Source organism: Odontesthes bonariensis, chromosome 8 (genome assembly GCF_027942865.1).
Source record: "Odontesthes bonariensis isolate fOdoBon6 chromosome 8, fOdoBon6.hap1, whole genome shotgun sequence".
Lineage (NCBI taxonomy): Eukaryota > Metazoa > Chordata > Actinopteri > Atheriniformes > Atherinopsidae > Odontesthes > Odontesthes bonariensis.
Window position 1 is genome coordinate 29507967 of NC_134513.1, and position 12579 is coordinate 29520545.

The 12579-nt window shown below is 41.3% G+C and overlaps 2 non-coding genes across 2 annotated transcripts; one reads left to right on the forward strand and one right to left on the reverse strand.

Annotated features, from left to right (window-relative positions):
• Window positions 1–9410: 9410 nt before the first annotated feature.
• Window positions 9411–9484, forward strand: trnan-guu (transfer RNA asparagine (anticodon GUU)). Its single transcript has one exon. It is a non-coding gene; the product is annotated as a tRNA-Asn (tRNA).
• Window positions 9485–12196: 2712 nt separating this feature from the next.
• trnay-gua (transfer RNA tyrosine (anticodon GUA)) lies at window positions 12197–12285 on the reverse strand. Its single transcript is given in 2 exon segments — window positions 12197–12232; window positions 12249–12285. It is a non-coding gene; the product is annotated as a tRNA-Tyr (tRNA).
• Between the last annotated feature and the right edge of the window lie 294 nt (window positions 12286–12579).

The following is a 12579-nucleotide window of genomic DNA, read 5'->3' on the forward strand; positions in this document are numbered from 1 at the left end:
GACCAAAAAAATTACCAGTCGACCAAATTCCATTGGTTGATTGGTCGCAGGAAAAAAAAAAGCTGCGTCTCGTCAAAGGGCTCCCGGGACTTTTAATTTGAAGGGCTTGACAAAGGAAGACGTCAAACAAATCAAAACGGTAATTTCGTGTCACAAGGACAGAACAATCAGTTAGCGCGTAACCCGTCCTGGGGTAACGTCCCAGGAGTTCGTTGCGCAGGGCACACTTTGCAGCGGTGCATCAATGCGGCTCTTAAAAAAGATCCCATTTGCCGTGTCATAGCAGCTGCCAGACGTCTTGTTGGACATTTTAAGAAAAGTGCCAAGGCTACAGCGGCTCTCACTGAAAAACAAATACAACAGAACGTTGTTGAACACAAACTCATCCAGGATGTCTCCACGAGATGGAACTCCACTGCATGTTGGAGCGCCTTCTGGAACAGAGGTGGCCGGTCAGCGCTGTACTTCCGACCCCGTTACCACACACAGATCACGGCCGCGCTGTCATCCTCGCGCAGCAACAGGTTTATTTATTTTATTTTGGTGACGTCTTTTCATGTTTATGAGCATGGGCAGCGTGGCAGAGAGATGCATTAACATCTTGTGAAAGCAACTCGGTAAGTGTGACCATCGGCTTCAGCACCGACACTATGTCGCGGTCAGAATGTTCAAAGTCCGCCTGTCTTTCTGATTATTTTTTGTGACACATTCAGAATGTCAAAATCTGAAATAATTTGCCCGTGTAAAGAGAGGGCAGACTTGAAGCACCCGGCTTGTGCGCTTGTAAAATTCTGCTTGTCAGCCAATGGTCACTAACGTCGGGTTTTTTCTCACTCTCCGACTGAGAGAAGAACTGAGCAGTCAATTAATTTTTGTGTAGGCTATAGGCCTAGTGTTTAGACGAACCAGGACACATTTTGGTAAATGCGCATAGATGCGGCAGCCGGGCATTAAAGGCAAATGTTGTTGTTTAAAAAAAAAAAAAAAAAAAAAAAAAAAAAAAAAAAAAAAAATCACATTTTTTTTCAAATGTTTTTTTTTTTTTTTTTTGGGGGGGGGGGGGGGGGTGTCGATTAGTCGATTAATCGGAGTAAATGACGACCACTGGTCGACCAACAAAATCCTTGGTCGTGGACAGCCCTAATTTCCAGTGAGTTATTCAATTTTTTTTTTTTTTTTTTTTTTTTTTTAAAGGCGTTGCACTTTTGCGACGGTCCCTAAGCGCTCCGGCTGCCGTAGTTCACTTAGAAGTACATTCGGCACGGTTACTCTGACCTTTCGCCAGACTCGCTTATTTTGGTGAGCTGATAAAGCCTGTGGAATGTTAGTCTTAGTTTTCTGTACAAAATAATACCATCCTGAGGCTAATTGGTGCGGTTTTGTGACGCTATTCCAGTTACACGCCAGGAAATAGGCGAATGTGGAATATAAAGCAGCTTCATGTGCACAGCGGAACTCGTAGTAATGCATGTGTACCGGTAATTACTGCCTTTAAACAATTTAGATATATTAACCTCATTAAACACTTGTACTCGGAGACCTCCATCTTTATCAGAAACATGCCGATAATGGAAGGTTAACACAGCGCATTTTTTGGCTTTGGCGGTGTTTTTAAACACTGCTTCGTGTGGACAGTGTCAGTCCAAACAGGAAGACTGAACCGGAGCCGAACCGTCCTAACGATGAAGATGGAAAACTTACCTGCGTTGCTGCTTCAGAGCTCCATAAAAACCAAGAAGACAAAAGTCTCCGGTGATCTGCTTTTTAGACCAGAGGGGTGTAAACAAAGAGCATCGACCCCCCCACAGACTTCTAAAGAAAGGAAGGAATGCGGAAGTCACGTGGCTCACGGAGCCGACTTCATCAGTGACCAGCTGAGGGGACCAGGCCGTCTCCATGGTTACCAAATGATGCACGAGAGGTGCCGTTATAGTTTCGTCGAGATAACGAGATAAATAACTCGTTATCTCGCGAAAAGGAAATGCTTGTCACACCAGCGGGATTTGCTTTGTGCATTTTCACAAACGCTCCACATTCCATGTTTGATTCACAGGCTGCTTTATACACACTCCGTATCCGGGCTTTGTGCCTGTTGATGGGAAACATGCAACATCTTCAAGGTCACCAAAATAGGCAGAATCTATGGAGTAAGACCGCTGCCGAAAAGATGTATCCATGATTCTAACCATTCGTGCTCGTAATGATAAAGTTGGACACAAAATTCTGCTGTCTTACACATGAGTCTGAGAAATTGTTCGGGTTAGGAATGTTTTTTTATGTGAGTATGAATCTAAAAGCTGTGAGTGCAAAGTCTTGTGAATACCACTCTAATTTCTACGACTACGAATTCTCCACTGTGAACACGAATTCAGGTTTGTGGGTACGACTAGAAAAGTGTTGAAATGACATCACATAGCTCACAGGGGAAAGTAATCCAACCATGATTGCTCCAACCGCGCATGCTTTCTTTTTTATGGATACAAAGAAGTTTCGATTGATGATCGGATTAGATGGTCAATCAATCAGATTGATGAAGGTGCACTTCTACACCTCCATCATCGAGTCCATCCTCACCTCATCCATCACCATCTGGTACGCTGCGGCCACCGCCAAGGACAAGGGCTGCAGCGTATCATCCACTCTGCGGAGAGGCGGATCGGCTGCAATCTGCCATCTCTCCAGGACCTGCACGCCTCCAGGACGCTGAGGCGGGCATTTTATGACATTTTATGACACCAGCACAGGTCACCAGTCCATCACAGGGCCACACAGAGACAAACAAGACAAACAACCATGCATACTCACACTCATCTTAGGCTCAATTTACAATCACCAGTTAACCTAACTTGCATGTTTTAGTTGGATTGGAGGAAGCTGGAGTACCTGGAGAGAACCCAAGCTTCCATTGTGCAGGGAGAACACGCACAGCTAACTGTGTGACATAAATTTCAAATTACTACGGTATGCTTACAAACATTTAGATTAGATTCATACAACCACACTGTGATCCTACAATAGATGAATGACTGGTCCAGTGTAGTTGTTGAAATAATTTATAATAAAATGTCATAGGCGTGCATCAGATTGTAGCCGACCCCTCCCACCCCGGACACAAACTGTTCGAAGCACTCTCCATACGGTGGCCGGGACCCACCATTGCTGCAAATAAAAGTAACGCTGCAAACAAAAACAAACTCTACTGCAAATAAAAGAAACGCAGCGGCAAAGAAAAGAAACGCTGACGCTGCAAATAAAAGAGACGCTGCAAATAAAAGAGGCTGCAAATAAAAAAAGCCACAACAGAAGTGGATAATCGGGGACTGCTTTTGCCGATTCACCTGTGTGAGGTGAAGTAACTTAGAAGAAGAAACGAGGAATAATCACTGGGAAACGAATGAGAAACTAAGTGAAAATGTTAGTGTTTAATGTTGCTACGTGTGCTTTTAATGTGTTATTTGGTTAGGCTTTGTAGCCCCAGGTTTAAAATTGAACTGGAGGATGCTAGTGTGTTGTTAGCTTCGGCTAACACGGAGAGACCGCTAACGAGAGGAGAATCGAGTTCGGTAACTTTACTCGAATATGCAGCAAAACACAGATATTATGTAGGCTACCACCACAAGCTCTCACTCTAGAGCAGTGTCTACCCCAGACAAAAACAACTAACAACCATGGATGTATTATATGGTAACAACAGGTACTGACAGCCCGGAACGAAAAAACCTGTATTTCAGCCATGCAGTGTTTTTAAATATGAAACCTGATTTAATATTTCTTTACTCTGAATTTTCTTGGACAGCTATCGTAGAGGATGAGTATTATTTGGCAGGGAAGATGATTGCTGTCTCCATTGTACATGGCGGACCAGGTCCCAATTTTCTCTCACAGGATCTTGTCAGCTACATTTCAGGGCAGAGCAGTTTCAAGGCATCTGTAGGAGACATTACAGATGAGGAGATAGGGAAAGTCCTACAAGAGCTATGAGGATACTTGATAGAAGGGTGTGAAACTCTAGAATAAGAGTGAAGAGAGATTTTTGTCCACTTAAACCATTCTTTCTAATTATCCTTCTGGCATAACCATTTTTTTTATAATTACTTATATTCATATTTGAAATGTGTGGTACTCTATTATCTCTTCTTCTAGATTCAGAATGCACCCTCATTGGAAATCCTTCAGGACTTGATGGTACAGTACAGCGCCATGTTGCAGACTGCTGGATGCTTCAGGCATGTTAGGTCATGTGAAGAAAAAAAAACAGATTGTAGAGGAGTACCTGAAGTGGTACATCATCCCCAGGATCAGCACTGCAATCGAGAGGAAGGTTTCCGTATTTTATTGTTGTCACTGAAATAATTATGAAAAAATGTGTTGCTGTTGTCCCATTTTCTTGCTTACTTCTACACGATACGCATGCAACTTCACATGAATATTTTAATTGCATTTTAGATTCAAGGCTGGACTTGAAAGTCTGCCGTTTCTGACAGCTCTGCAGCAGCATCCAACGGTCTTAAGCCCTGCTCTCTGCCATGCCGATGTGAAGCTGTCTGCTGCAGAGATGAAAAAACTGTTCCAGCCTGAACTTAGTCAACAGGGAAGCAACAGGAGGGCTCAGGAAGAGAAAGCTATGACTTACTGGGAAAACTATCTTCTCCATTGTGAAGGTTACTCAATTTGCTCGTCTGATTTTATACACACAAATTATGAAAAGATTGATGTAGATAGTATTTACTGTCAATTGATTTCAATGCTCTCTACTTTTAGAAGATGCCAGCTCTGTGACCTCGGAGGAGGTGTTAATGTTCGCTGCAGGTGTGCAGTGTGTGCCTCCTGCTGGCATGAGTCCTCTGCCACGTCTTCAATTCCTATGTTCTACAACATCAACATTCCCAATGGCGAATACCTGTGCCAACATTTTAAAGCTTCCTCTTTTGGACACTTATAGTGCCTTCAAAGCCAACATGGACTTTGGCATCAAGAATTCCACCGGCTTTGGGTGGTTTTAGACCCAGAAATTTACTTGTGGTAAAAGTTAATGGTGCCACACAGTCTCACTCACTAGTGTAGTTTTAATGCAGTGAGTAAGAGAGATGTGAGCGTTTCTATTTTTCATGGCAGATTTGTGATATTTGTTATATTTTTTATGGCAGTTATGTCATATATTACGTTGCATATTCAAATGTAAGTTGCACTGCAACATTTTTTTTTTTAAATATTTTTGTTTTGTATTGCAAATACATGGTATACAACACCACTCATTTTTTATTGTATTATTATTTGATATCAGGAACGTGCTTGCAGCTTAAGCTTGCTTCTATAACAAAAAATGCCAAACTTCAGACTGTTCTTTTTTTTTTCAAAGATTTCTTTTCAGGCATGGACAACTTTATTAGAGACAGGAAATGACATGAGAGAGAGGAAAATGACATATGGCAAATACTACACATAAAAAGGTTTGTTTTGGTGTTGTTACAGCACAAATATGTCCCTAAAGGTTTTACAGACCAGCCATGTTTTTCAGGGTGATGTAGTTCTCTACAGCTGATTCCCACTGCAAAGGAGCTCTTAGACCACTCTGTCGTTGCAGTTCTCCAAAGAGAGTTTCACGCTCATCCCCACTAGGAGTTGCTGGCACTAGTGTGATGCTGGTAATGTGGTTCAGGGTTTGGGCAGATGCTGGGAAACCGAAATTGCTCCCATCAAACCTAGGAACAAGAACAGAAAATTGTTCACTGTAGTTTTCCTGTTATGTTTTAGCATCATGGTCATTCCAATTATCTCCAGAGTTTCTTACAGGACAAGGATGCAGAGACCCAAAGACAAGCTATGATCTTGGGTTCAACTAAGTGTCAAATATTAGAAAAAGCACTACACATGAGGGTAGCCTGCATAATATCTGTGTTTTGCTGCATATTCGAGTAAAGTTACCGAACTCGATTCTCCTCTCGTTAGCGGTCTCTCCGTGTTAGTCGAAGCTAACAACACACTAGCATCCTCCAGTTCAATTTTAAACCTGGGGCTACAAAGCCTAACCAAATAACACATTAAAAGCACATGTAGCGACATTAAACACTAACATTTTCACTTACTTTCTCATTCGTTTCCCAGTGATTACTCCTCGTTTCTTCTTCTAAATTTCTTCTCCTCACACAGGTGAATCGGCAAAAGCAGTCCCCGATTATCCACTTCCGTTGTGGCTCTTTTTACTTGCAGCCTCTCTTTTATTTGCAGTAGAGTTTGTTTTTGTTTGCAGCTTTACTTTTATTTGCAGCAATGGCGGGTCCCGGCCACCGTAGGAAAACAGTGATTTGCGTGTTTCTCAAAACAATTCCCTTCTCAACTACGCTATTTACTTTATCAATAGAGTCCAAAAACCAAACTACCGCATTATTCATTCTAGATGCTGCCTTCACGCTTTCACATCCAACAACTTCTCCAACAGCCAAACCACACTCCTCAACCGAAAAATCCACGCCGACTGGCTCCGAAAGCCTTCAGAACCATAACTTCTTCCGACCATCGCACCCAGCTAAAAAGCTAGGTGCTGCCGAAAAAGACACTAAAGAAACACCAGTGAAAACCAGTCAAACTATGTTAAAGTGCGAAAAACAAAGAGAAACACCGCTGTAAAGAGTGAAGTTCAAACCTTTAGCAATCCTCACATTCGTTCTCCTGTCCACACATGCAGCAGACGCTCATGCATGCGCACGCGAAAGAAAGAAAGAAAGAAAGAGAGAGAGAAAGAGAAAAGAAAAAAAAGAGAGAGAAAAGAAAAAAAGAGAGAGAGAGCAATAATTTATGTCACTACTGTGAATATCATATCTATTTATGGTCAGACTATGTGCATACAATGTGTAATTAACACAAGTGTAGTGCAATATGGCCAATAACTCAACCATAGTGCTATAACTTATTTTAATTAACTCTCTTTACTTTGTACATCTTGTATAGCCTATATTCTTTTTTTACACTTTGTTTTAGATTATTCTATATTAATTATATTTTAATGATATATTAATTATTCTATATTATACTGTATTTTGGATTTATAGAGATCCTATGTGTGTGTTTGGAGCCACTGGATAAATAAAGTTCAGTCATGGGGCAAATAAACGGGAAACATTTACGTTTTTATTCAAAAAAATAAATATGGACTTCGTCTGTAGTGTGATAATTAGCTTACTACCTTGATGTTTATAATAACCTAAACGTTTCAGAATTAAGCAAGTTATGTCTTGAATGTTTCACCATCAACACAATGTTGTCGGCGAGAGAGCTGCCTGTGGTAAGATGGCGGCCATCTGCGGACGTTCGACTCCGTTGACCAGCAACGCGGATGAGACATCAAGCCATTCTATACATATCTATGGCTGAGAGGCTGCTGCAGCTTAATAACTTCTAATCAGTCCAGCAGGGGGCAGTAATGCTCCTCACACAGCTGGAAGTCATGAGTGGAAATGGTCTCTGAGTTAATAACAGATGTGGAGCAACAACTGGAGGAAAAAGAGAAATAAATCCAATATAAAGGAAACAAAGGAAGAGAAAGAAACTCTTTATCTGTATTATAAAACAGATGTGGAGCAACAACTGGAGGAAAAAGAGAAATAAATCAAATATAAAGGAAACAAAGGAGGAGAAAGAAACTCTTTATCTGGATTATAAAACAGATGTGGAGCAACAACTGGAGGAAACAGAAAGGGAAATAGAAGCAGCGAATGAATGATTAAAAGAGCTCGAGCAACAACTGCGGCAGACAAAAGAGGAAAAAGAAAAGGACAACTTAGACTGCAAGAAAAAGATTCTGGAGGGCCGTGGAGGAGCACGTGGGCCTGCTCGGGGAAGGGATCTGGAGGCGCACGCTGGTGCTTTTGACGTGGGGGGAAACTTTAGGAGAGAGTGCCGAGCAGCACATCCTGAGGAACGGGGAGCTGATGGCGCTCATCCAGAGGTGTGGGGGCAGGTACCACGTGCTGACCAGCAAAAGAAACAACGCCGTGACCGAAGGCTTGTTTGAGAAGATGGAGGACATAGCTGCTCTGAAGAGCAGGATGTCGGTGTAGAGACTGAATTCAACATGTAAAAACTGTGCATTTCCTTTGTTTATGTGAATATATTTGAGTAAATGAGGCAGATGTCGTCATTTCTTCAACACATATCAGAGTTTATCTTGTTTTTCCTCTTCTTTGGGCGTCATGTGTAAAACAGGAAGGGCACTGAGTAGTAAACCGGTGCAAAATACACAAACTTTAAAGTATTTAAAGTACTAATAAAAAAGTGTAATATCTACAGATACTTGAGAATCATGCTCATGTCACACTTTGAGCTTTTTTTTCATTAAAACTCTTTTAATCTTTGCAATATTACAACTTATTTGGAATTGATTAAAAAAAAGATTTTAAGTTAAAGTTATTTATTTAAAATGTTGTTGAATATATTTTTGTACATTTAAAAACTGTATTTTCATAATCATATCTTCGTAACAGTGCACCGAAAGCTTATTTTTTAAATATATCCTAAAGTTTTTGCATATTCATATTGGATTTTAACGTAATTTTAAGGGCATTTTTTACACTTTAGCACGTAAACTAATAACAAAGTAAAGTGATAAGTTGCATTTAATACTCATTTTTATTAATATAAATGTGCAAAAAGTGTGATTGAGCGTATTATTGATAAGATAGCATATTAATGGTATGTAGTCTAAATTTTTAGCATCTATATAAAGCAAAGTCAGTATATTTAATTTTACTGCTTCATCCTGTAAATGTTTATATACACATGTACTGAGGAGTACTTTAAGTTTTTCCACTTCAGCACAAAAATGTACAATAAAAACACTTCAAATTCACATTTTCTACAGTTTAATTACAAATAAAACATACTCAGCATAAAACTGGTTGTTCCAAAATAGTACAGTTAACTTATCATTACCATTAAAGCAATACAATGTAACTCCTCAAAAAGCCCATTATGGAGCTCCCCCTACAGGCTTGGAGGTAATGTACGGTTACACTGTCGTAAATACAACACCCTTTCGCTTTCACGTTTCACGTTTCACGTTTGTTGACGAACCGGCGAGGAGTCAGAAGGTGCAAGCTATGCTGAGCGAGAAGGTAAGAGTAATCAAATGTACCTGGGAGCGTGAGAGGGTTCTATTTGTTTTTGGGGTAGGTGTGCCAGAAAGCAGGTCGAAGTACTTCCGCTCAGCTCCCGGGCCGGTCCAGCAAAGTTACATAGCGCAGTTTTTCCAACTCAGACCCCCGAAGGGCATAGGAGACAGGCCAATCGTAATATTAAAACTCACTCTAGCCGCACAATTTTTTTCAAGCTGTTATTTTAAGGTAGAAATGTTACCGCCATGAGGGGGCAGTCAAGCTAGAAGCCACGCCCACTGCCAACAACAGCCAGGCAGAGTCTCTGTGGCGCAATTGGTTAGCGCGTTCGGCTGTTAACCGAAAGGTTGGTGGTTCAAGCCCACCCAGGGACGTTCTGACTTATGCGTATTACAGGAGTTAACGCAAACATTCTGTCGCCAAAACGTTCTCCTTACACATTATACACGCTCCTTGGCAAAATATTTCTCCAAGGGTGACCTGTTAAGTACAGTGTAATGCATGACTCAACCTTGAGGCTCCTCTGTCTTTTGTCAAATTGCACAAGCAAAGTGAAAAAACAACCTTTTTGTCATGTTGCTATGAAAGTCATACACAAACAAGAAAAAATTCAAAAAGGCTGAGAGACCAAATGAGGGCACTTGGGAAAAAAAATTGACATTAAATCTCTTTCTTTAACAAGTCAGAGCAGGAAGTTATTGACTACTTGTTGTGTGCTACTTTACTTGTTACCTACACAGCAGTTATCAAACTTATGACAAACATAAAGAAATCGAACACACACTCTAATGAAGGGGTGAGAGGTGGTAATGATCGAGTTAAAGTTTGACATAGATCAGCAGCAGTTCACTCGAGTCCCATCACGCAAAAATACAGAACGCTTGCATCTACCGCAATGAGGGGGCAGTCAAGCTCGAAGCCACGCCCACTGCCAGCAAAAGCCAGGCAGAGACTCTGTGGCGCAATAGGTTAGCGCGTTCGGCTGTTAACCGAAAGGTTGGTGGTTCAAGCCCACCCAGGGATGTTCTGACTTATGCGTATTACGTGAGTTAAAGCAAACATTCTGCCGGCAAAACGCTCTCCTTACGTATTATACACGCTCCTTGGCAAAATATTTCTCCAAGGGTGACCTGTTAAGTGCAGTGTAATGCATAACTCAACCTGGAGGCTCCTCTGTCTTTTGTCAAAATTGCACAAGCAAAGTGAAAAAAGAACCTTTTCCTCATGTTGCTATGAAAGTCACACACAAACAAGAAAAAATTCAAAAAGGCTGAGAGACCAAATGACGGCACTTGGGAAAAAATTTGACATTAAATCTCTTTCTTTAACAAGTCAGAGCAGGAAGTTATTGACTACTTGTTGTGTGCTACTTTGCTTGTTACCTACACAGCAGATATCAACCTTATGACAAACATAAAGAAATCGAACACACACTCTAATGAAGGGATGAGAGGTGGTAATGATCGAGGCCGTAATGATCGAGGCCACGCCCACAGACAACTACAGCAAGTCTCTGTGGCGCAATCAGCCAGTTAATCTTGCTGTATAGCACCTCCTACTTTTCGGTTCAAGTTTGACAGATCAGCAGCAGTTCACTCAAGTCTCATCACGCAAAAATACAGAACGCTTGCATCTACCACCATGAGGGGGCAGTCAAGCTCGAAGCCACGCCCACTGCCAACAAAAGCCAGGCAGAGTCTCTGTGGCGCAACCTCGCTGAGGTTAGTCTGCATCTCCCCTCCAATAGGCTTCGCCCTTCTCCATTCTCACATTGAACGGTTTAGCCAATGTCGCACCGACTCACAATGAACCGAGCCTATCAGCGCCCGAGCTCACAATGGAACTCGGCCAATCAGCTAAATAGCTAAAAATAATATACCAAAGATTAAATAAAATAGTGTTATTATGATGTCACGTTCTGTGACCAAACTATAATGACACATTTACCTTAACTTTATAGCATAGTAGTAACCTTTTAATTTAAAATGTCAATAGATAGATAGATAGATAGATAGATAGATAGATAGATAGATAGATAGATAGATAGATAGATAGATAGATAGATAGATAGATAGATAGATAGATAGATAGATAGATAGATAGATAGATAAGTAATTGACTGTAATTATTGTTGGTATAGAAATATTATTGATATTGATTTTTTTTTATGCTTTCATGTCATACCAATTGTTAACTGTATAAAATGCATAAATACTTTATTATGTTTGATTCTCCTCATTTCTAATGTTATATTCAGATGAGCTCCAAGCCAAAGAGCCATAAAGGTATGGGAGATGAAGAGTGGATGGCAAGGCTTAGGGCATTTGCCAGCAATGGGGTTTGGCCTTCAAACGCCGGAAATAGACCAGCCCTGAGGCAGAAGAAATGGCATGATCCCTATCAGAAGGTAAAGCCACTACAAAAAAAGAAGAGACATGAGTAATTGTCATTAATGAGATGATGCTGTAATGTTTCAGATAGACAAATAAACCTTCCTAGCCGTTTTTTTTCCTCCTGTTTCCCTTCCCTTCCCTTCCCTTCCCTTCCCTTCCCTTCCCTTCCCTTCCCTTCCCTTCCCTTCCCTTCCCTTCCCTTAAATGACTATTGTTCCCCTCCTGGCTAGCTTGGCACGCTGGTTTTACTCTCTCACTTCTCTCACTTCTCCCACTGCTATAGAACAGGATCGCTTTAAATTTTCTACTCCCTGGGCAACCCCCCGACCGAAATTGCCAAATGAATGGATGGATAGACCTGACAAAAAAAGAACCAAACAAAATGGCTGGACTTTTGCGCTGGACAATGTGAGGGTATATTGAGGATCAACATCTGTGTTGGACGATGTGGAGACTTTCCCAGATAGATGCCAGATATGTTTTTGTAACGACTAAATGCATGATAGAAGCTGAGGCTGATTTGATCTGAAACGCATCTGAAACTGATGGTTTCTCATCACTTTTTGTGTTTATTTAACTGATAAACAGGCCCAAGCCCCTGGCTCCCTTCCATAACTCATTTGGTACAGCAGAGAACTGCAGGTGTCCCATGATCCCATACAAAAGAGCCTCTGTATACAAAAGCTTGGCACATCCTTCGAGCCGGAGTTGAACCAGCGACCTAAGGATAACTGTTGTTGGGCACCTACAGTCCTCCGCTCTACCAACTGAGCTATCGAAGGGAGCAAAGCCAACATCCTTTTCATGAATCCTGTATGAATGCATGTAACCAGGCTTAAGATGCGTATCATGGGACACCTGCAGTTCTCTGCTGTACCAAATGAGTTATGGAAGGGAGCAAGGGGCTTGGGCCTGTTTATCAGTTAAATAAACACAAAAAGTGATGAGAAACCATCAGTTTCAGATGCGTTTCAGATCAAATCAGCCTCAGTTTCTATCATGCATTTAGTCCTTACAAAAACATATCTGGCATCTATCTGGGAAAGTCTCCACATCGTCCAACACAGATGTTGATG